The following is a 26,322-nucleotide window of genomic DNA, read 5'->3' as shown; positions in this document are numbered from 1 at the left end:
GTGTCAGCTAAAGACTTACAAAAGTCTCTGGCATATGCTAACATCCCTGTTAGCAAATCTACGATACGTAAAACACTAAACCAGAATGGATTTCATGGGAGGATACCACAGAGGAAGCCACTGCTGTCTGAAAAAAACATTGCTGCATGTTTACAGTTTGCACAAGAGCACCTGAATGTTCCACAGCAGTACTAGCAAAATATTCTGTGGACAGATGAAACCAAAGTTGAATTGTTTGGAAGAAACACTTAAACAGAAGAAAATACGCCTTCTGGAGTGGCCCAGTCAGAGTCCTGACCTCAACCCGATTGAGATGCTGTGGCATGACCTTAAGAAAGCGATTCACACCAGACATCCCAAGAATATTGCTGAACTGAAACAGTTCTGTAAAGAGGAATGGTCAAGAATTACTTCTGACCATTGTGCACGTCTGATCTGCAACTACAGGAAACATTTGGTTGAAGTTATTGCTGTCAAAGGAGGTTCAACCAGTTATTAAATCCAAGGGTTCACATACTTTTTCCACCTGCACTGTGAATGTTTACATGGTGTGTTCAATAAAAACATGGTAACATTTAATTATTCGTGTGTTATTAGTTTAAGCAGACTGTGATTGTCTATTGTTGTGACTTAGATGAAGATCAGATCACATTTTATTATGACCAATTTGTGCAGAAATCCATATCATTCCAAAGGGTTCACATACTTTTTCTTGCAACTGTATATATATCAGTGCTATCCCCATCTAGTAGTGGAATGTGTGTGGTGCACCTAACAGCCTTGTAACAGGGATTCTATACAAGAATGAAATACAGCTTTTGCAGTGCCCACGTACACAAGTGGGATGCTGCATACACCCTTGTTTAACATATGTCGGCCTCGACACATTCTTGACAAAGTCTCCTGAACAATATAAAGGGAAAGCATGCATGCATAAAGAACAGTACCATAACCCAATTCTTGTAATCTCTTCTTTCAGCTGCAAGAGAAATAGGTTAGGCACAAAAAGATGCATTCAGGAATATTAAAATACATCAAAGCATAATATGGCTGACAAGGGGCTATAGTTCTCTTTCAAGACTGGTGATCTGGGGAGCAGACCTGGCACAGCGAACAGTCAAAACCAGGATAGTCCATAGTGAAATCCAACAATAAATCTTACAGGAGGCTCACAGGGCATGAGTCCATTCCCTGAGCGAAATGTCAATAGTAGAACATCACGGATACTCAGGTACGTTAAAGTCTATCTCCGGGCACAAGGCTTAAAGGGGTTGTCAGGGTTCAGAGCTGAACCCGGACATACCCTTATTTTCACCCCGGCAGCCCCCCTGAGCCTAGCATCGGAGCATCTCATGCTCCGATGCGCTCCTGTGCCCTGCGCTAAATCGCGCAGGGCACAGGCTCTTTTGTTTGCAATAACACACTGCCGGGTGGTAACTTTTACTGGCTAGGGCAGAGCTAAATCCCGCCCTTCAGTGCCGGTGACGTCACCGGGGTTCCTGTCAGCCCCATGGAGAGCCCCGGTACGTCACCGGAACTCCTAAAAATGCCTTTGCCCTGCGCGATTTAGCGCAGGGCAAAGGAGAGCATCGGAGCATGAACTGCTCCGATGCTCATGTCAGGGGGGCTGCCGGGGTGAAAATGGAGGTATGTCCGGGTTCAATTCTGAACCCGGACAACCCCTTTAAGCGTTGCAAAAACAAGTAGAAGCAGGTTTGTATAAAGTCCTTAGGGTATCAAAATCAAAGTAATAAGTCCCTTACCAGGCTCTGTGGCTTCAAATTGTAAGAAAATTGAATTACTGTTGAATAGGAAGGGCTGGAAGTCTTCTTCTTGGATATGGTTGCAGAAATTCTCTGCAGGCGGTTGTCCCTTAGTAGTCCAGTCGGTTCTCCAGATTGGTATTGACTCCATAGACGTTTGTTCAAGAGAACTGTGTACATCAGGGATTTCCGAGGATCCTCCATGAAGTAGTTCTTCTGGCTGAAGTGGAACTAAAGTGGAACTGTATTTACCTTTGCGGGTACAGGGATGTTAAGCCACGGCATAAGTAACCACTGTAGAGGATCTGACTCGAGTAACAGTTTCTCAATTGTCTGCATTGATCCTTCTGGATCAGCTGATTTTTCAGGCACTTGAACTATGGATGGAATTTCCTCTTAAACAGCTCTTTTTAAACACAACTTAAGATGGTTGCGATGCACTATTTGTGGTGCTCTGTTTTCTTTAGTGATTTCATAGACATCAGTATCACCATTAGGAAAAGCCGTGATGATGTAGGGTTCTTTTTCCAATTTGCTATCCAGCTTGATAGTACGATGATTATTTTTCAGCCACACATGGTTGCCAATTTCTAAAGGTTCTGCTTTAGCAGACTAGTTATAGTCTTCCTGTTGTTTGTGGTGTGCATTTGCCATACGGACTTGGACAATCTCTTGGGCATCAGCTCTGCGTTTTTTATGTTCACTCACCCAATCAGTCTGTGGTAGGGGATTAATTTAATCTGAAACTTGCACATCCAGGGTGTGATCTGCAGGCAACTTTCCTTGATGGCCAAACATAAGATAATATATCCAGTAGGACAATGAATGGTATTGTTGTAAGTATACATCAATTGAGGTAGTAGAGTTGGTCACTCGGTTCTTTTAGTAGGTGGTACAACCCTCAACATTTCAATTAAGGTTTGATTAATTTTTTCACAAAGTCCGTTACCTTGAGCATGGTAAGCTGTTGTTATGATCTTCTGACAATTGTGCAGTGAACACATTTCATGGAACAGTTGGGATTCAAAGGCAAATCCTTGATCTGTAAGAATCTTTTCAGGGCATCCATAGGGCAACAGAAAATTCTTCCAGAAAACATTTGCTTTGGTTTTAGCAGTCAATTCTTTAACAGGTATGGCCACTACAAATTTGGTGTAGTGATCAATTATTGTCATGGCGTAGGTATACCCTGAGCGACTTGGTTCAAACTTTACATGATCTATGGCCACTATTTCTAGAGGGGTTTTGCTTATATTGGAATGCAATGGTGCTCTTTGGTCATGTCTTTAGCTTCTCCCGATGGCATAGGTAGAGCATTCTCGACACGAATTTTCAATATCTCCTCTCATTCAAATCCAATAAAATCTTCTGCGGATAGTAGCTTCAGTTTTTTGTACACCAAAGTGTCCTGATCTATCCTGGTACATTTCAAAGATGATTCTGGCATCTCAGCGTGGTATTAGAAACTGATACAGCCGATCATTGGTGATTGGTCCTAGGGTTCTTCTTAACATTAGCCTCTTTTGGTGTCTCCATAGCTTGAGTAACTCTGGGTCTGCATTTCTCCTGCGGATTCTTTCCGGCGTTCTTCTACTAGTGAAGAAATCTTGTAGTTCACCTAAGACTCAGCTGTCTGATTGCAAATTGATCCAACTTTCTTTTTCAACTTGGGATTTTAGATCTGTCTGTTGTTTGAAGTGGAGGACTTCTTTACCTTTGACGGTGATGACATCATTATGGGCAAAATGTCAGTAAAAGACAGGCATCTCGAGTTCTTCCCATACGTCTATCTGTTCAGTAGGATCTTCCGTGGTAGGCAGGCGAGATAAAGCATCCGCATTTTAATTTGACTTGCCTGTTCTGTACTTGACGGTAAAATTGTAGTTGGCAAGATGTGAGGCCCATCTTTGTTCTAAGGCCCTTAACTTGGCTGTGTTGAGATGCGCCAGTGGGTTGTTATCAATATAGGCCACAAATGGGGCTGCTGCAAGGTAGTCTTTAAATTTTTCAGTGACGGCGCACACAAGTGCTAGGAATTCTAACTTGAAGGAAATGTAATTCTGGTAATTTTTCTCGGCACCTCTCTGCGGTCTGCTAGCATAAGCAATGACTCTCTCCTTACCTTCTTGCACTTGAGACAGGACAGCTCCCAGGCCTCTCTTACTGGAATCAGTGTAGAGATGGAATGGCTGTTGATAATCTGGATACCCCAAGATAGGTGGTTCTGCCAACTTCTTCTTCAGGAGTTTGAAAGTGATATCTCTTTCTTCATTCCATTCAACCGGTATCTGGGATTTCTGGTACTTTTTAGGATGTCCCCTCAGGAGCTCTTGTATCGGTTCAGCAATCTGAGCAAAGTGAAGGATGACACGTCTGTAGTATCCTGCAAAACTAAGAAAACTTCTCACCTCTTTTACCGTGGTAGGAGTAGCCCAATTCCGGACTGCAACTATCTTTTCTGGGTCTGGCTTGACACCTTCAGAACCGACAACATGTCCCAGGTACTTGACTTCTGATTTTAGTAGATAGCACTTAGATGGTTTGATTTTAAGTCCATGCTTGATGAGGACTTGAAAAACTTCTGCAAGATGTTTTAAGTGATCCTCATAGGATTTTGAATAGATGATTACATCATCCAGGTGTAGCATAAAAGTTTCAAAGTTTCTGTGGCCTAAACATCGTTCCATTAGTCTTTGAAAAGTTACAGGGGCATTGCAAAGTCCAAAGGTCATGTAGTTGCCCATAGGGGTAGTGAATGCTGTTTTTTCACGATCTTTAGGAGCCATCGGTACCTGCCAGAACCCACTGGTTAAATCCAGGGTAGAAAAATAAGCTGAGGATCCTAATGCTGTCAAGGACTCCTTGATTCTTGGTAAAGGATAGGCATCCTTGTGGGTAATTTGGTTAATCTTCCTGTAGTCCATGCAGAATCGAATGTTACCATCTTTCTTTCGGACAAGGACTAGAGGTGCTGCCCATGGACTATGGCTGTCTTGGGTGATGTTTGAATCCTTCATCTCTTGGATCATCTGTTTTACAGATTGATACATTGTCGGTGGTACAGGCCGGTACCGTTCCTTGATTGGGGGAAGTGAACCGGTAGTGATGGTGTGCTTGATTACACTGACTTCACCATAATCTGTAGGATGTTTACTGAAGGCATGATGATGCTCTTGCACAACTTTTAAGACTCCTTCAATTTGTTCCTCAGGTGTAGAGGTATCTCCCATGTTGAGTTATTTCCACCATCATGTATTTAAAGTATGGTTTTGTGGATTTAGCTTCTGAGCAGACTGTTCAGTGGTAGCTGCAGGTACACTGATAACATCTTTGAAAGTACCAACTGAGCCACAGGGAAGTTTTTTTTCTCTCTCAGGCTATGAGCTGAGCGCTGCGATTGGCCAGCACTTGAGCCTGGGAGAAGGAGACGCCGGCAGGCTCCTCCCAGTTGAGCCTAAAATCTGCAGATACCGGAGCCTATACCGGGAGAACGGAGCGGTGCCTAGGGATAATAGTAAGTGCAGAGAGATCCCTGGGCACCGCTCTCCATGTCTGTATGCTTAGTTTAGATTTTTTTTTGTAGTGAAAGGTCCTCTTTAAATTCAGAAGACTAATGGGCACTTTACCTTGAGATATAGTCACTAGGCTTCTTGCAGCTCGGACTAAAGGATGGTCTTCTAGAGTGATGGGTTCTACCAGGGCCTGGTGGTCTTGGCCTTGGATCCCAAGAGCAGCTCGGCACCACAGGAGTGTTTCAGTATTTGGTTTAAGGATTACTGGTTACTCAGGTGCGGGCACAGCAAATCTCTCCTTTCTCATTGGCAAATTTGTGTTGTGCACTTAACACATGGATAGTCTGTTGTATCACCTTTTTGGAGGCAGGTGCGACGGTAGGCATAGATTTGTGCAGAGCTTCAAGCATTTTAGTATAACAATTCCTACAGCTGTTCATCCCTAGGACTACCGGAGGGTTGATATTTTCCCTGACCTGCACAACGATACCATGGTGAGATAGTGTAGTTCCTCCTACTAGGAGAGTGGGCTCCCAGTAACCATGCACTGGCATGGGTTGGCTGTTGCTGGCTTTAAGAGTTAGCCAGGATTCTGGTGGTTGTGTCAACTGGTTCTGGTCCCAGTATTTCTCAAATGCAGCCTGTTGAATAGTTGTAACTTGAGACCCGGTATCCAATAAGGCAACAAAGGGAATCAGATTTATTTGGAGAACCACTTCTGGACGGGATCCTACATATCTGGGCATCCAGCGAGGATCTTCTGGACCTACTGGTTTACCTCCCGAGGGGTGGTCCTTGACCTCGAGGGTTGCTCTTTTAACTGCCAGCACATCATTTCAGTATGGCCTGGCTTATGACAGTACGTGCAAGTGGGTCGTCTCCGAGCATTGAAGTGGTCAGGGGGGCGTCCACCAGAGTTTCTGGGATATGTCTCTTTATAATCCGGAGGGAAAAGCTTACTTGGTAATGGTTTTCCCACTGTTCTAGTTTTTTACATACTTTCTCAAGACTTTTGGTCAGAAAGTTGGTCTGTCAAGGCGGCAACTGCATCAGGAACCGTGGCTTGAGTTGCTTGACTGACTATAGAATAACATTTTGGAGATGCAACTGACTTATCTGTAGATATTTCAACAGGCCTAGTAGGATCTGATTGTGGGTTTGTTCCCATAATACTGATTACTGATGGCTAACTCTTTGAAGTCTAGGAAAGCAGAACTTGGATGCTGAGCAGCTAACACCTTAACTGACTCTTTAAGGCTTCTGTGCTAACACCTTTAATGAATTGTTCTTTAAGCGTCTTATCTTCATTTTCCGCTTCATGGGGGTCTACTTGTACAACAGTTCTGAGGGCTTCCTGTAATGATATTGCAAAGTCTCTGAGTGACTCCCCAGATTGCTGTTTCTTGCTGAAGAACCTCATCTTGATCTCTGACACAGTCTTGGGTTCAAAGGTGGTGTAGAGTCGTTCAAATATCTGCTCCAGTGTTTTTCTCTCTGAGCTTTACCAGGATTTCACTTCTCTGAGGGCAGCTCCTTCCAATTGCGCAAGAAGAATTTCCATTTGTTGCTCTACTGACACAGGGTACAACCTAAATATGGCAAGAATTCTTTCCTTAAAGTCTCTTAAAAGTGTGAGCTTCCCCAGAATATCATGGGAACCATGGTGCCCTAAAGTAGTAAGGCATTGTTAGAGGCATCATACTTGGTGCTGCAGCGGCCGGTGATAGGCGTTAGGACCAGCTGCGGCTACTGTGGGGGACCTGTTGAGGTCAGGCTGCACATTATTTTCCTGTACTGACATGGTAATAGCAGATGCTCAACAAAATGCAGGTTAAACACGGCTTTACACACTTGTTATGTTGCGCTACTATGGGCCACCTTTATTTTGTGAGTGTATGGCCGCGGTGCCGGCCAAATTAGGTACTTAGTAGGGCAGCTTGTGTATAAAAACAGTCCCGGCAAGGGTTTTTCTCTAGCACAGTTATATACAGATTCTGTAGAGGATGGCTGGTATTCACTAGAGTTGAGCGAACACCTGGATGTTCGGGTTCGAGAAGTTCGGCCGAACATCCCGGAAATGTTCGGGTTCGGGATCCGAACCCGATCCGAACTTCGTCCCGAACCCGAACCCCATTGAAGTCAATGGGGACCCGAACTTTTCGGCACTAAAAAGGCTGTAAAACAGCCCAGGAAAGAGCTAGAGGGCTGCAAAAGGCAGCAACATGTAGGTAAATCCCCTGCAAACAAATGTGGATAGGGAAATGAATTAAAATAAAAATTAAATAAATAAAAATTAACCAAAATCAATTGGAGAGAGGTTCCATAGCAGAGAATCTGGCTTCCCGTCACCCACCACTGGAACAGTCCATTCTCAGATATTTAGGCCCCGGCACCCAGGCAGAGGAGAGAGGTCCCGTAACAGAGAATCTGTCTTCATGTCAGCAGAGAATTAGTCTGCATGTCATAGCAGAGAATGAGGCTTCACGTCAGCCACCACTGCAACAGTCCATTGGCATATATTTAGGCCCAGCACCCAGGCAGAGGAGGGAGGTCCCGTAACAGAGAATCTGTCTTCATGACAGCAGAGAATCAGTCTGCATGTCATAGCAGAGAATGAGGCTTCACGTCACCCACCACTGCAACAGTCCATTGGCATATATTTAGGCCTAGCACACAGGCAGAGCAGAGAGGTCCCGTAACAGACGATCTGGCTTCATGTCAGCAGAGAATCAGTCTGCATGTCATAGCAGAGAATGAGGCTTCACGTCAGCCACCACTGCAACAGTCCATTGGCATATATTTAGGCCCAGCACCCAGGCAGAGGAGGGAGGTCCCGTAACAGAGAATCTGTCTTCATGTCAGCAGAGAATTAGTCTGCATGTCATAGCAGAGAATGAGGCTTCACGTCAGCCACCACTGCAACAGTCCATTGGCATATATTTAGGCCCAGCACACACACAGGCAGAGGAGAGAGGTCCCGTAACAGACAATCTGGCTTCATGTCAGCAGAGAATTAGTCTGCATGTCATAGCAGAGAATGAGGCTTCACGTCAGCCACCACTGCAACAGTCCATTGGCATATATTTAGGCCCAGCACACACACAGGCAGAGGAGAGAGGTCCCGTAACAGACAATCTGGCTTCATGTCAGCAGAGAATCAGTCTGCATGTCATAGCAGAGAATCAGGCTTCACGTCACCCACCACTGCAACAGTCCATTGGCATATATTCAGGCCCAGCACCCAGGCAGAGGAGGGAGGTCCCGTAACAGATAATCTGTCTTCATGTCAGCAGAGAATTAGTCTGCATGTCATAGCAGAGAATGAGGCTTCACGTCAGCCACCACTGCAACAGTCCATTGGCATATATTTAGGCCCAGCACACACACAGGCAGAGGAGAGAGGTCCCGTAACAGACAATCTGGCTTCATGTCAGCAGAGAATTAGTCTGCATGTCATAGCAGAGAATGAGGCTTCACGTCACCCACCACTGCAACAGTCCATTGGCATATATTTAGGCCCAGCACCCAGGCAGAGGAGGGAGGTCCCGTAACAGAGAATCTGTCTTCATGTCAGCAGAGAATTAGTCTGCATGTCATAGCAGAGAATGAGGCTTCACGTCAGCCACCACTGCAACAGTCCATTGGCATATATTTAGGCCCAGCACACACACAGGCAGAGGAGAGAGGTCCCGTAACAGAGAATCTGGCTTCATGTCAGCAGAGAATCAGTCTGCATGTCATAGCAGAGAATCAGGCTTCACGTCACCCACCACTGCAACAGTCCATTGGCATATATTTAGGCCTAGCACACAGGCAGAGCAGAGAGGTCCCGTAACAGACGATCTGGCTTCATGTCAGCAGAGAATCAGTCTGCATGTCATAGCAGAGAATGAGGCTTCACGTCAGCCACCAGTGCAACAGTCCATTGGCATATATTTAGGCCCAGCACCCAGGCAGAGGAGGGAGGTCCCGTAACAGAGAATCTGTCTTCATGTCAGCAGAGAATTAGTCTGCATGTCATAGCAGAGAATCAGGCTTCACGTCACCCACCACTGCAACAGTCCATTGGCATATATTCAGGCCCAGCACCCAGGCAGAGGAGGGAGGTCCCGTAACAGAGAATCTGTCTTCATGTCAGCAGAGAATTAGTCTGCATGTCATAGCAGAGAATGAGGCTTCACGTCAGCCACCACTGCAACAGTCCATTGGCATATATTTAGGCCCAGCACACACACAGGCAGAGGAGAGAGGTCCCGTAACAGAGAATCTGTCTTCATGTCAGCAGAGAATTAGTCTGCATGTCATAGCAGAGAATGAGGCTTCACGTCAGCCACCACTGCAACAGTCCATTGGCATATATTTAGGCCCAGCACACACACAGGCAGAGGAGAGAGGTCCCGTAACAGAGAATCTGTCTTCATGTCAGCAGAGAATTAGTCTGCATGTCATAGCAGAGAATGAGGCTTCACGTCAGCCACCACTGCAACAGTCCATTGGCATATATTTAGGCCCAGCACACACACAGGCAGAGGAGAGAGGTCCCGTAACAGAGAATCTGTCTTCATGTCAGCAGAGAATTAGTCTGCATGTCATAGCAGAGAATCAGGCTTCACGTCACCCACCACTGCAACAGTCCATTGGCATATATTCAGGCCCAGCACCCAGGCAGAGGAGGGAGGTCCCGTAACAGAGAATCTGGCTTCATGTCAGCAGAGAATCAGTCTTCATATCATAGCAGAGAATCAGGCTTCACGTCACCCACCACTGTAAGAGTCAATTTTCATAAATTTAGGCCCAGAACCCAGGCAGAGGAGAAAGGTCCCGTAACAGACAATCTGGCTTCATGTCAGCAGAGAATTAGTCTGCATGTCATAGCAGAGAATCAGGCTTCATGTCAGCCACCACTGCAACAGTCCATTGGCATATATTTAGGCCTAGCACACAGGCAGAGGAGAGGTTCATTCAACTTTGGGTAGCATCGCAATATAATGGTAAAATGAAAATAAAAATAGGATTGAATGAGGAAGTGCCCTGGAGTCCAATAATATATGGTTATGGGGAGGTAGTTAATGTCTAATCTGGACAAGGGACGGACAGGTCCTGTGGGATCCATGCCTGGTTCATTTTTATGAACGTCAGCTTGTCCACATTGGCTGTAGACAGGCGGCTGCGTTTGTCTGTAATGACGCCCCCTGCCGTGCTGAATACACGTTCAGACAAAACGCTGGCTGCCGGGCAGGCCAGCACCTCCAAGGCATAAAAGGCTAGCTCTGGCCACGTGGACAATTTAGAGACCCAGAAGTTGAATGGGGCCGAACCATCAGTCAGTACGTGGAGGGGTGTGCACACGTACTGTTCCACCATGTTAGTGAAATGTTGCCTCCTGCTAACACGTTGCGTATCAGGTGGTGGTGCAGTTAGCTGTGGCGTGTTGACAAAAGTTTTCCACATCTCTGCCATGCTAACCCTGCCCTCAGAGGAGCTGGCCGTGACACAGCTGCCTTGGCGACCTCTTGCTCCTCCTCTGCCTTGGCCTTGGGCTTCCACTTGTTCCCCTGTGACATTTGGGAATGCTCTCAGTAGCGCGTCTACCAACGTGCGCTTGTACTCGCGCATCTTCCTATCACGCTCCAGTGCAGGAAGTAAGGTGGGCACATTGTCTTTGTAGCGTGGATCCAGCAGGGTGGCAACCCAGTAGTCCGCACAGGTTAAAATGTGGGCAACTCTGCTGTCGTTGCGCAGGCACTGCAGCATGTAGTCGCTCATGTGTGCCAGGCTGCCCAGGGGTAAGGACAAGCTGTCCTCTGTGGGAGGCGTATCGTCATCGTCCTGCCTTTCCCCCCAGCCACGCACCAGTGATGGACCCGAGCTGCGTTGGGTGCCACCCCGCTGTGACCATGCTTCATCCTCATCCTCCTCCACCTCCTCCTCATCCTCGTCCTCCTCGTCCTCCAGTAGTGGGCCCTGGCTGGCCACATTTGTACCTGGCCTCTGCTGTTGCCAAAAACCTCCCTCTGAGTCACTTCGAAGAGACTGGCCTGAAAGTGCTAAAAATGACCCCTCTTCCTCCTCCTCCTCCTCCTCCTCCTCCTGGGCCACCTCCTCTTCCATCATCGCCCTAAGTGTTTTCTCAAGGAGACATAGAAGTGGTATTGTAACGCTGATAACGGTGTCATCGCCACTGGCCATGTTGGTGGAGTACTCGAAACAGCGCAACAGGGCACACAGGTCTCGCATGGAGGCCCAGTCATTGGTGGTGAAGTGGTGCTGTTCTGTAGTGCGACTGACCCGTGCGTGCTGCAGCTGAAACTCCACTATGGCCTGCTGCTGCTCGCACAGTCTGTCCAGCATGTGCAAGGTGGAGTTCCACCTGGTGGGCACGTCGCATATGAGGCGGTGAGCGGGAAGGCCGAAGTTACGCTGTAGCGCAGACAGGCGAGCAGCAGCAGGATGTGAACGCCGGAAGCGCGAACAGACGGCCCGCACTTTATGCAGCAGCTCTGACATGTCGGGGTAGTTGTGAATGAACTTCTGCACCACCAAATTCAGCACATGCGCCAAGCAAGGGATGTGCGTCAAATTGGCTAGTCCCAGAGCTGCAACGAGATTTCGCCCATTATCACACACCACCAGGCCGGGCTTGAGGCTCACCGGCAGCAACCACTCGTCGGTCTGTTGTTCTATACCCCGCCACAACTCCTGTGCGGTGTGGGGCCTGTCCCCCAAACATATGAGTTTCAGAATGGCCTGCTGACGTTTACCCCGGGCTGTGCTGAAGTTGGTGGTGAAGGTGTGTGGCTGACTGGATGAGCAGGTGGAAGAAGAGGAGGAGGAAGCCGAGAAGGAGGAGGTGGCAACAGGAGGCAAAGAATGTTGCCCTGCGATCCTTGGCGGCGGAAGGACGTGCGCCAAACAGCTCTCCGCCTGGGGCCCAGCTGCCACTACATTTACCCAGTGTGCAGTTAGGGAGATATAGCGTCCCTGGCCGTGCTTACTGGTCCACGTATCTGTGGTTAGGTGGACCTTGCTACAGATGGCGTTGCGCAGTGCACACTTGATTTTATCGGATACTTGGTTGTGCAGGGAAGGCACGGCTCTCTTGGAGAAGTAGTGCCGGCTGGGAACAACATACTGTGGGACAGCAAGCGACATGAGCTGTTTGAAGCTGTCTGTGTCCACCAGCCTAAATGACAGCATTTCATAGGCCAGTAGTTTAGAAATGCTGGCATTCAGGGCCAGGGATCGAGGGTGGCTAGGTGGGAATTTACGCTTTCTATCAAATGTTTGTGAGATGGAGAGCTGAACGCTGGCGTGTGACATGGTTGAGACGCTTGGTGACGGAGGTGGTGGTGGTGGTGGTGGTGGTACATCCCCTGTTTGCTGGGCGGCAGGTGCCAACGTTCCTCCAGAGGCGGAGGAAGAGGCTGAGGCGGCAGCAGCAGAATAGGCCGAGGCGGCAGCAGCAGAAGAGGTAGCAGGGGGAGCCTGAGTGACTTCCTTGGTTTTAAGGTGTTTACTCCACTGCAGTTCATGCTTTGCATGCAGGTGCCTGGTCATGCAGGTTGTGCTCAGGTTCAGAACGTTAATGCCTCGCTTCAGGCTCTGATGGCACAGCGTGCAAACCACTCGGGTCTTGTCGTCAGCACATTGTTTGAAGAAGTGCCATGCCAGGGAACTCCTTGAAGCTGCCTTTGGGGTGCTCGGTCCCAGATGGCGGCGGTCAGTAGCAGGCGGAGTCTCTTGGCGGCGGGTGTTCTGCTTTTGCCCACTGCTCCCTCTTTTGCTACGCTGTTGGCTCGGTCTCACCACTGCCTCTTCCTCCGAACTGTGAAAGTCAGTGGCACGACCTTCATTCCATGTGGGGTCTAGGACCTCATCGTCCCCTGCATCGTCTTCCACCCAGTCTTGATCCCTGACCTCCTGTTCAGTCTGCACACTGCAGAAAGACGCAGCAGTTGGCACCTGTGTTTCGTCATCATCAGAGACATGCTGAGGTGGTATTCCCATGTCCTCATCATCAGGAAACATAAGTGGTTGTGCGTCAGTGCATTCTATGTCTTTCACCGCTGGGGAAGGGCTAGGTGGATGCCCTTGGGAAACCCTGCCAGCGGAGTCTTCAAACAGCATAAGAGACTGCTGCATAACTTGAGGCTGAGACAGTTTCCCTGGTATGCATGGGGGTGATGTGACAGACTGATGGGGTTGGTTTTTAGGCGCCATCTGTGCGCTTTCTGCAGAAGACTGGGTGGGAGATAATGTGAACGTGCTGGATCCACTGTCGGCCACCCAATTGACTAATGCCTGTACCTGCTCAGGCCTTACCATCCTTAGAACGGCATTGGGCCCCACCATATATCGCTGTAAATTCTGGCGGCTACTGGGACCTGAGGTAGTTGGTACACTAGGACGTGTGGATGTGGCAGAACGGCCACGTCCTCTCCCAGCACCAGAGGGTCCACTAACACCACCACGACCATGTCCACGTCCGCGTCCCTTACTAGATGTTTTTCTCATTGTTATGGTTCACCACAACAACAAATATATTATTTGGCCCAATGTATTGTATTCAAATTCAGCGGGATATAAATTTGAGGCCTAGTATTTAGGCGCTGGGTGACCGGTATGGATTTAGTGACAGAATTAGACTTGGAAATGCACAGAAGCGTGTGTGTGAAGTTATTCTGAATGACCCTATGTGCACCTTGAATATTATATACCCTTTTAGGGATAGATTTCAAATAGCTCTGATATAGCAGAAACCACTAAATTATGAAATTGCTAAATTGGGAATTGTATTTCAACCCAGAACAAAAAATGTGCTTTGACGGACACTAAATATCTTGCCCAGCAACAACAGTACAGCGGTAACAAGAGATTTAGCGGGATATAAATTTGAGGCCTAGTATTTAGGCGCTGGGTGACAGGTATGGGTTTAGTGACAGAATTAGACTTGGAAATACACAGTAGCGGGTGTGTGTGAAGTTATTCTGAATGACCCAATGTGCACCTTGAATATTATATACCCTTTTAGGGATAGATTTCAAATAGCTCTGATATAGCAGAAACCACTAAATTATGAAATTGCTAAATTGGGAATTGTACTTCAACCCAGAACAAAAAATGTGCTTTGACGGACACTAAATAACTTTCCCAGCTACAACAGGACAGCGGTAACGAGAGATTTAGCGGGATATAAATTTGAGGCCTAGTATTTAGGCGCTGGGTGACCGGTATGGATTTAGTGACAGAATTAGACTTGGAAATGCACAGAAGCGTGTGTGTGAAGTTATTCTGAATGACCCTATGTGCACCTTGAATATTATATACCCTTTTTGGGATAGATTTCAAATAGCTCTGATATAGCAGGAACCACTAAATTATGAAATTGCTAAATTGGGAATTGTACTTCAACCCAGAACAAAAAATGTGCTTTGACGGACACTAAATAACTTTCCCAGCTACAACAGGACAGCGGTAACGAGAGATTTAGCGGGATATAAATTTGAGGCCTAGTATTTAGGCGCTGGGTGACCGGTATGGATTTAGTGACAGAATTAGACTTGGAAATGCACAGAAGCGTGTGTGTGAAGTTATTCTGAATGACCCTATGTGCACCTTGAATATTATATACCCTTTTTGGGATAGATTTCAAATAGCTCTGATATAGCAGAAACCACTAAATTATGAAATTGCTAAATTGGGAATTGTACTTCAACCCAGAACAAAAAATGTGCTTTGACGGACACTAAATAACTTTCCCAGCTACAACAGGACAGCGGTAACGAGAGATTTAGCGGGATATAAATTTGAGGCCTAGTATTTAGGCGCTGGGTGACCGGTATGGATTTAGTGACAGAATTAGACTTGGAAATGCACAGAAGCGTGTGTGTGAAGTTATTCTGAATGACCCTATGTGCACCTTGAATATTATATACCCTTTTTGGGATAGATTTCAAATAGCTCTGATATAGCAGGAACCACTAAATTATGAAATTGCTAAATTGGGAATTGTACTTCAACCCAGAACAAAAAATGTGCTTTGACGGACACTAAATAACTTTCCCAGCTACAACAGGACAGCGGTAACGAGAGATTTAGCAGGATATAAATTTGAGGCCTAGTATTTAGGCGCTGGGTGACAGGTATGGGTTTAGTGACAGAATTAGACTTGGAAATACACAGTAGCGGGTGTGTGTGAAGTTATTCTGAATGACCCTATGTGCACCTTGAATATTATATACCCTTTTAGGGATAGATTTCAAATAGCTCTGATATAGCAGAAACCACTAAATTATGAAATTGCTAAATTGGGAATTGTACTTCAACCCAGAACAAAAAATGTGCTTTGACGGACACTAAATAACTTTCCCAGCTACAACAGGACAGCGGTAACGAGAGATTTAGCGGGATATAAATTTGAGGCCTAGTATTTAGGCGCTGGGTGACCGGTATGGATTTAGTGACAGAATTAGACTTGGAAATGCACAGAAGCGTGTGTGTGAAGTTATTCTGAATGACCCTATGTGCACCTTGAATATTATATACCCTTTTAGGGATAGATTTCAAATAGCTCTGATATAGCAGAAACCACTAAATTATGAAATTGCTAAATTGGGAATTGTATTTCAACCCAGAACAAGAAATGTGCTTGAACGGACACTAAATAACTCGCCCAGCTACAGCACTAAGGACAGATTTAGCGGGATATAAATTTGAGGCCTAGTATTTAGGCGCTGGGTGACAGGTATGGGTTTAGTGCCAGAATTAGACTTGGAAATACACAGTAGCGGGTGTGTGTGAAGTTATTCTGAATGACCCAATGTGCACCTTGAATATTATATACCCTTTTAGGGATAGATTTCAAATAGCTCTGATATAGCAGAAACCACTAAATTATGAAATTGCTAAATTGGGAATTGTATTTCAACCCAGAACAAGAAATGTGCTTTGACGGACACTAAATAACTTTCCCAGCCACAACAGGACAGCGGTAACGAGAGATTTAGCGGGATATAAATTTGAGGCCTAGTATTTAGGCGCTGGGTGACAGGTATGGGTTTAGTGCCAGAATTAGACTTGGAAATACACAGTAGCGGGTGTGTGTGAAGTTATTCTGAATGACCCAATGTGCACCTTGAATATTATATACCCTTTTAGGGATAGATTTCAAATAGCTCTGATATAGCAGAAACCACTAAATTATGAAATTGCTAAATTGGGAATTGTATTTCAACCCAGAACAAGAAATGTGCTTGAACGGACACTAAATAACTCGCCCAGCTACAGCACTAAGGACAGATTTAGCGGGATATAAATTTGAGGCCTAGTATTTAGGCGCTGGGTGACAGGTATGGGTTTAGTGCCAGAATTAGACTTGGAAATACACAGTAGCGGGTGTGTGTGAAGTTATTCTGAATGACCCAATGTGCACCTTGAATATTATATACCCTTTTAGGGATAGATTTCAAATAGCTCTGATATAGCAGAAACCACTAAATTATGAAATTGCTAAATTGGGAATTGTATTTCAACCCAGAACAAGAAATGTGCTTGAACGGACACTAAATAACTCGCCCAGCTACAGCACTAGGGACAGATTTAGCTGGATATAAATTTGAGGCCTAGTATTTAGGCGCTGCGTGACAGGTATGGGTTTAGTGCCAGAATTAGACTTGGAAATACACAGTAGCGGGTGTGTGTGAAGTTATTCTGAATGACCCAATGTGCACCTTGAATATTATATACCCTTTTAGGGATAGATTTCAAATAGCTCTGATATAGCAGAAACCACTAAATTATGAAATTGCTAAATTGGGAATTGTATTTCAACCCAGAACAAGAAATGTGCTTGAACGGACACTAAATAACTCGCCCAGCTACAGCACTAGGGACAGATTTAGCTGGATATAAATTTGAGGCCTAGTATTTAGGCGCTGGGTGACCGGTATGGATTTAGTGACAGAATTAGACTGGGATATGGCCAAAAAATAAACAGACTATTGCTGGTTAAATGCACTTGGTGTGACAGCTTCACCCTGATGTAGGCTTTAGCCAAAAAACAACCACACCATTGAGGGTTAAATGCACTTGGTGACAGGCGCAGCTTGCCCCTGATTTAGTATATGGCCAAAAAATGAACAGACTATTGCTGGTTAAATGCACTTGGTGTGACAGCTTCACCCTGATGTAGGCTTTAGCCAAAAAACAACCACACCATTGAGGGTTAAATACACTTGGTGACAGGCGCAGCTTGCCCCTGATTTAGTATATGGCCAAAAAATGAACAGACTATTGCTGGTTAAATGCACTTGGTGTGACAGCTTCACCCTGATGTAGGCTTTAGCCAAAAAACAACCACACCATTGAGGGTTAAATGCACTTGGTGACAGGCGCAGCTTGCCCCTGATTTTGTATATGGCCAAAAAATGAACAGACTATTGCTGGTTAAATGCACTTGGTGTGACAGCTTCACCCTGATGTAGGCTTTAGCCAAAAAACAACCACACCATTGAGGGTTAAATGCACTTGGTCGCAGCTTGTGCTGGCGCACCACAAGACACAAAATGGCCGCCGATCACCCCAGAAAAATGTGACTGACAAACGGTCTGTGCAGCCTAAAAACAGTGAGCAATTGAGGATCAGCAGCTCAATGATCCACAGCTGCAGATCGATCAGTTAATCAAGTCCTTTGGAGGAGTTAATCTGCCTAATCTCGCCCTACTGTCGCAGCCGCAACCTCTCCCTACGCTAATCAGAGCAGAGTGACGGGCGGCGCTATGTGACTCCAGCTTAAATAGAGGCTGGGTCACATGGTGCTCTGGCCAATCACAGCCATGCCAATAGTAGGCATGGCTGTGATGGCCTCTTGGGGCAAGTAGTATGACGCTTGTTGATTGGCTGCTTTGCAGCCTTTCAAAAAGCGCCAAGAAAGCGTCACAAAAGCGCGAAGAAAGCGACGAACACCGAACCCGAACCCGGACTTTTACGAAAATGTCCGGGTTCGGGTCCGTGTCACGGACACCCCAAAATTCGGTACGAACCCGAACTATACAGTTCGAGTTCGCTCATCCCTAGTATTCACCTTTCCTTTTTCTCCTGCTTGATTACACGCCAAGTCTTGCGTCTTTTTTCGGGCGAGCGTATGCATGTCACGCTCCCCTCTTGCGCGCGGCTCCTCCCTCCAGTGTGTCTGACAGACAGAAGAAGTGGCGAGATGTTTTGCCTACAAGGCCGGCCTTCCCGGATCACTACAATTAAGGTATAAGGGCCCATCCAAGTTATTTTGCATATAGGGGTGGTACTCAATTTTCCTGCCAAGCAGGGCGTTTTGCAGAGTGATGGCGCAACAGTAATTAGAAATATACTTCAGGCGGCCATTTTGGGTGCAAGAGAAAGTCACTGCAAGCAGTTTCAGTGACACAAAAATCAGCAATTTCTTCAGTTCTTACAGTGCGATTTCAAAGTAGACAATTAGCACAGTACATCCATGCAGTTTGTAAGTAATTTAAACAGTTTTTTAGCCCAATAAAACAGTCAAACAAATTGGACTCATTCACATAAGGCACAGAGAATATGTATCCTGTTTGTGATGCCAATTTATGCAACGTGCTGATCTCCAGGGGACAACACGTAAGGGTTCACAGTGGGCCGAAGGATACAACAGTTCATCAGTTACTCATGGTTAGCAGATGCCTCCCTTGGCCAGCAGTGCAGTGAAGGGGAGAAGAGCACTGGATTCTCCGGGGCACACTCTATTACAGGGGACACCGGCCAGGTGGTGACTGAGGTGCCCTTGATGGTGATTGGGTTTCTGAGTGCTTGTGCGGCTGGGCCCCTGATTTAAGCAATTTCGTGACACCAGCACCTTGGTGGTGCAAAATGATGAGAGTGGTTGTAGTATGGAGTTAGAAGAATGAGGCAGGGTTTGAATCCAACTAAGAACTTTACTGTAACCAGGTTCTTGATAACAGCTTACATTCAGTTATAAAACAGTCTCTTATGAACATGCAGGTTGTATGTGGCAAATCCCAGTAACAGGCTGTAAATGTGGTTATGTCTCAGGCTACCATTAGAAGTTATGTACTCACAGGTGTTTAGTCCTGATTCTGGTCCTTGTTCTCCAGCTTGTTAATGGTGTGGCTGCTGTAAGCTAATATATTCTTCACCTTTAATCCAAAGGTCCTTAAAGCCTGGTGAAATGGCTGTTGTCCTTTGTGACTTTATCCACTCCTTTTCACTTGAACTGACTTCCACTAACACAGCTAGAAACTGCACTCTCACTCCTCCAACTCCTACTCCTCCTCTCCCTAAACTAGGCCTGAACTGAGGTATATACACTCACCTAAAGAATTATTAGGAACACCATACTAATACGGTGTTTGACCCCCTTTTGCCTTCAGAACTGCCTTAATTCTACGTGGCATTGATTCAACAAGGTGCTGATAGCATTCTTTAGAAATGTTGGCCCATATTGATAGGATACCATCTTGCAGTTGATGGAGATTTGAGGGATGCACATCCAGGGCACGAAGCTCCCGTTCCACCACATGCCAAAGATGCTCTATTGGGTTGAGATCTGGTGACTGTGGGGGCCATTTTAGTACAGTGAAATCATTGTCATGTTCAAGAAACCAATTTGAAATGATTCGATCTTTGTTACATGGTGCATTATCCTGCTGGAAGTAGCCATCAGAGGATGGGTACATGGTGGTCATGAAGGGATGGACATGGTCAGAAACAATGCTCAGGTAGCCCGTGGCATTTAAATGATGCCCAATTGGCACTAAGGGGCCTAAAGTGTGCCCAGAAAACATCCCCCACACCATTCCACCACCACCACCAGCCTGCACAGTGGTAACAAGGCATGATGGATACATGTTCTCATTCTGTTTACGCCAAATTCGGACTCTACCATTTGAATGTCTCAACAGAAATCGAGACTCATCAGACCAGGCAACATTTTTCCAGTCTTCAACAGTCCAATTTTGGTGAGCTCGTGCAAATTGTAGCCTCTTTTTCCTAATTGTAGTGGAGATGAGTGGTACCCGGTGGGGTCTTCTGCTGTTGTAGCCCACCTTTCTTTCCCATTCTGACATTCAGTTTGGAGTTCAGGAGATTGTCTTTACCAGGACCACAAGCCTACATGCATTGAAGCAACTGCCATTTAATTGGTTGACTAGATAATCACATTAATGAGAAATAGAACAGGTGTTCCTAATAATTCTTTAGGTGAGTGTATATATATTATTGCTACCCCATCAAGTGGTGGAATGTGTGTGGTGCACCTAACAGCCTGGTAACAGGGATTCTACACAAGAATGAAATACAGCATGATATAACATGACATAATAAGCTTTTGCAGTGCCCACGTACACGAGTGGGACGCTGCATGCATAAAGGGGATATCCAAGAAAAGATATTTATGACTTATTCTCAGGATAGGTCATCAGTATCAGATCTGTGGAGGTGTGACACCCGGAACCACGCCGATGTTAGAAGAGGCCATGAGCGCCGCATCCTCTTCCTAGGCCAGTGACATCACTGTACATCATGCCTAGTTGCTACTCAGCCCTATTCAAGTAAATGGTGCTGAGCTGTAATACCAAGAACTGTCACTATACAATGTACAGTGCTGTCATTGGAACACTGCTGGGAGCCTGCATTGATCACCAGAGCTCTGGCTCCCTGAAACAGCTGATCACCCGGGATTCCAGGACTTGGTCCCCCAGTAATGTGATAATGATGACCTATTCTCAGGATAAGTCATCATTATATTTTCGAGGCTATCCCCTTTAACTAATCCTCGCCATTGGGTTATGACTTCATTCCTCACATCAATATGCAGTTTGATGTTGCTGCTGCAACTAGTCATTGGCATGTCTTCCATGCGTCATGTTACTGAGTCACTTGATGCATGAAGGACACATCACCATTGCAAGCCAGTCATTGGCTCTTCCATCCTTAAACGGGGTAAACAACCTCTGGAACTGACTATGGGTTACTGAGGTGGACAGAGAAATAAGGAAAATAGCAAACAGCAGGTGGTGCTATACAGATAGATATTATTGAATAACTCATTGACAGAGCACCAGAGGATCCTTTGGTGGGCCTAAGCTCTGACATAATAATGGACCCCTAATAAAGCAGGGCATCAAATGTCAACCTAAGCTGACTAGACATACTACATGTGCAGTCTACATGGACCCACCACCATTTAACGCCAGTGCGTCCTAATGTCAGTTTCATTTCATGTAAAGTACTAGTAACTATTGTCATACATTTTGCTGCTATGTAACAATGGGCCACATACTTACCCTTTGCAGACATGCTATTAAATATTATTGATGATATGTCCCACATGTTCAATGATAACTAAAATTACTGTGGATTTGCACGTGCCTTGTATACACAGAGGGTAGACCCTCAGAATTATCTTCTTTGTTGGGCCCAAGGAAGTTCTGTCCAGCACTGCTGACTACACTGGGGGTCATTTATTAAGACTGGCATTTTAGACGCCGGTCTTAATAACCCCTGTATCTGGTGGTGGATCCGCTAAAGTTAAGAAGAGGCGCCTGCATCTACATAACTTTGGAGCATCCAGCCCCAGTCTAAATGTAAGACAGCTTCCTAACTGTATTACAGTTAGAGCATTTTCTATCCCTAAAACAGGTGTACAAAATGATGAATTAGACGGGCCTACTGGACCTTCCCCACCCACGCCACTCCTCCTTTTTTAGACCTGGCCGCAGATTGCAGCGCAACTAACCAATCTGCACAAAAAATACGCCTAATATAGGAGTATTTTTGGATAATAAATGACCCCCTAAATGCTTAAAGGGGTTATCCAATTTCACAAACAGCCCCCCCATAAGCTGGGCCCCTCACAGGTAATATACTTACCCCACTCCCCGTTCTCTGCGCCACTCCTGGTTCCTGTACTGCCTCTGCTGCTTCTCCTGTACACGGATGCAGTGGTGTATACACACTCCATGGGGCCCCCTCCCCATCGCCCCCCACCCAACCTGTCTCCACCCCCCCACTACCTCCCCTACCAGTGGTGTAACTATAGTGTAATGGGCCACAGTGCAAACATTTTTACAAAGAATCAGCAGATTTTGTTACCAAGGGCTTTTTCCGTGCGGCTAATCTGCTGCGTGACTGAGTGCCAAGCCCCATTCTGGAGAGCAGAGACACGGAGCAGTAACATGATTGACTGTGATCTTTTTACTACAAAATCACGGTGACAACTTTATCTCACTGTGATTTTGTAGTAAAAAGATCACAGAGAGGCACGGAGCATTATCAGTCATGTTAATGCTCCGTGTCTCTGCTGTCCGGAACGGGGCTTGGCTCTCTTTCACGCAGCGGATTACCCACACAGGATCCGCTCGTGTTAAAGAGTCCTAAGCCCAATGCATGGCTAAACTCCCCCAGTCCTAATTAAATCTGGTTCCTACCTCATCCAGGGTGTCACTGGCGTCGGCATGATGTCCGCTGGATCCAGAACGAGGTCCCTGTGGTGAGAAAAAAAAGAATAATCACATAAGGAAGGGATGGTGACTGCCCCTGTGAAATCACCAGCAGGGGGCGCTGTCCTGACCTGTAAGACTGAGCCATGCCAATGTATAGCAGGGTAATCTAGGACATTTCCCCTAAGTGCAACCACACAGTACTAATGCCCACCTTGTGGCCCCTCACAGTAGTTATGCCCACCTTTGTTCCTGTCACAGTAGTTATGCCCAGATATGTGCTCCCTCATAGTAGTTATGCTAAATATGTGTCCCCTTACAGTAGTTATGCCCAGATATGTGCCTACCTCACAGTAGTAATGCCAGATTATGTTTCCCCTCACATTATATATGCCCACATATGTGCCCCTCACAGTAGTTATGCCAGATTACGTGCCCCCTCACAGTAGTTATGCCTTCATATGTGCCCCCTCATAGTTATGCCTTCATATGTGCCCCCCTCACAGTAGTTATGCCAGATTAGGTGCCCCCTCAAATTAGTTATGGCAGATTAGGTGCCCCTCAGTAGAGATGCCAACTTTTGTGCCCCCTCACTCTAGTTATGCCATCAAACACCTCCCCCCCGCCCCCAGTCTGCAGCGTTAAAAAAAACAAAAAAAAAAACATACTTTACCTTCTTCCCTGATGACAGGAGGCAGATTCCCAGGCTTTCAGATCTCCTCCCACAGCCAGCAGCGCAATGTGGGGCCAGCAGGGGGAGCACCTGAGCTCTTAAGATCAGTGAAGCAGGGAGCAGAGAGGTTTCCCTGCTTCACTATGAAAACGGAACTGCCTGGCCGTGTGAGTGAGTGAATGCGCCCCCCCCCCCTTCCTTGATCCTCCTTCACCTCCCCCATATTATGCATGTGATGGGGCCCAAAATTGCCACTGTACTTTATGCCATCAGAGCGCTCTATTACATGGGAGTACAGAGGGGCCCCTGCGAGCGGCCTGGGGAGGGGGGGCGGTCCACAGGCGGCCGGGCCCCCTGGAGTGCCAGGCCCGGTCGCAACTGCGACCCCTACGACCCCTGTATGTACGCCACTGCACGGACGAAAACATCCGGTGTCGGGGGGAGCAGCCAATGGCAGGCTGGGACAGGGACGAGCTTCCCTAGCATCACCCACGATGCTAAGGAGGCTTGTCCCCATCCCCGCCTGCCATTGGCTGCTCCCCCCGACACCGGATGTTTTCATCCGTGTACAAAGAGAAGCAGCAGCGGCGGTGTGTGGACCAGGAGTGGCGCAGAGAGTGGGGAGCGGGGTAAGTATATTATCTGTAAGGGTCTCGGCACATGGGGGGCTGTTTGTGAAATTGGATAACCCCTTTAATTGCATGCAATTACAAAAGTATTCAGATCCAAGCGTTTGTGCTGTATTTTTTTTTTTTGTGGCACAACCCCTTTAAAAAGTGCACATCCCTTTGAAATGAAAGTCACCATGGCAATAAAAGGAAATTTACTAGAAAACCAGTCTGGCACCCCATTATTCTATGACATCAGCTGCCCTAACGGTGCATATGGTCAGATGTTGTATTGCTGGAACAACCCCTTTAAAATGTCTTTTTGGATTTTGCAACCTTTCGTAACATGCAGTTCTGGTGTTATTCTATTATTTTAGTAATGGGTTAAACTTTTGCCTTGAATATTAAAACTTCACTCCTTCAACTTCAAATCAGCCCAGGGCAACCTGTGTTTTGTTCCAGAACTTCTGACGCACCTCCTGCTGTCCCAACCACAAGTGCACAGAGCCTGGCAGCCACCTGGCTACTAGCCCCAGGGCAGCAGGATTGATTTGTGAAGCAGACTATTGTGCTGCACAGAGGCTTGTGAAGTGTACTCACTTATACTGCAGAGCTTAAATTAAAGTGAGTTAAAAGCTAAAGTAAAAAGAACTAAAGATAGAGAAAGGAAAGCAGAAAAGGAAAACAGCAGTTCAGAATGTCTGATGGCGATTCTAGTCTGAATCAAAGCTTCAAGTCATGAGATATGTAGAAATACATTTATATAGACTTTTCTACCAGGTGGCAAGCTTGCTAACACACTGAATGGTCTAGGGGTATATGCTTGAAGTGTTACCCTTCTTTCTTTAAATAGTATCCCATGTGCATTTGATCTCAGTCAACTTACAAAAATGCACATTTCATTAAGCAATGTCTGCCAAGAATTAAAGGGTTTGTCCATAGCCACAAATTCATCCCTCCGACCCCTGTAATATGAGCATTGTAGCATTTAATGCTCCAATGCTCTCCCTTGCCCTGCGTTGGATCGTGCAGGGCAAGGGCTTGTTTCCACCCAGCAGTGTATTCAGTGACGTCACGGCTAAAGCCTGCCCATCAGTGCTGGTGACATCACCAGGCTCACTGCTGGGTGGAAGCCTCCGCCTGGCAGTCTATAAAATGCCTTTGACCTGCACTAAATGCTCCGATGCTCATATCCGTTATATATTTGTTTCACATATTTACCGGTCTGCGCATCCAGATCCGGCACTGCAGTATTGTTTATGTAAATTAATGCCTGATTCAGCATTCTGGCAACTGATCCAGAATTTTGGACGGAGATAATACCGCAGCATGCTGCGGTATTTCCTCCGTCCAAAACGCTGTTCAGTGACTGAACTGAAGACATCCTGATGAATACTGAACGGATTTCTCTCCATTCAGAATGCATGGGGATGAAACTGATCAGTTATTTTCCGATATTGAGCCCCTATGACGGAACTCGGAAAAAAAAAAAACGTCTTTGATAAAAAAAAATGTTTGGGCAAAAAAAAAATGGTTTGGGTAAAAGTTATAGCGTTTACAAACTACGGTACAAAAATGTGAATTTCCGCTTTTTGAAGCAGCTCTGACTTTCTGAGCACCTGTCATGTTTCCTGAGGTTCTACAATGCCCAAACAGTAGAAAAACCCCACAAATGACCCCATTTCGGAAAGTAGACACCCTAAGGTATTCGCTGATGGGCATAGTGAGTTCATAGAACTTTTTATTTTTTGTCACAAGTTAGCGGAAAATGCTGATGATTTTTTATTTTTATTTTTTTCTTACAAAGTCTCATATTCCACTAACTTGCGACAAAAATTAAAAAATTCTAGGAACTTGCCATGCCCCTCACAGAATACCTTGGGGTGTCTTCTTTCCAAAATGGGGTCACTTGTGGCGTAGTTATACTGCCCTGGCAATTTAGGGGCCCATATGTGTGAGAAGTACTTTGCAATCAAAATCTGTAAAAAATGACCGGTGAAATCCGAAAGATGCACTTTGGAATATGTGCCCCTTTGCCCACCTAGGCTGCAAAAAAGTGTGACACATCTGGTATCGCCGTACTCAGGAGAAGTTGGGGAATGTGTTTTGGGGTGTCATTTTACATATACCCATGCTGCGTGAGAGAAATATCTTGGCAAAAGACAACTTTTCCAATTTTTTTATACAAAGTTGGCATTTGACCAAGATATTTTTCTCACCCAGCATGGTTATATGTAAAATGACACCCCAAAACACATTCCCCAACTTCTCCTGAGTACGGCGATACCAGATGTGTCA

This window comes from Bufo gargarizans, chromosome 2 (assembly GCF_014858855.1).
Source record: "Bufo gargarizans isolate SCDJY-AF-19 chromosome 2, ASM1485885v1, whole genome shotgun sequence".
In the NCBI taxonomy this organism is placed as follows: Eukaryota; Metazoa; Chordata; class Amphibia; order Anura; family Bufonidae; genus Bufo; species Bufo gargarizans.
This window is presented reverse-complemented; position numbering follows the sequence as displayed.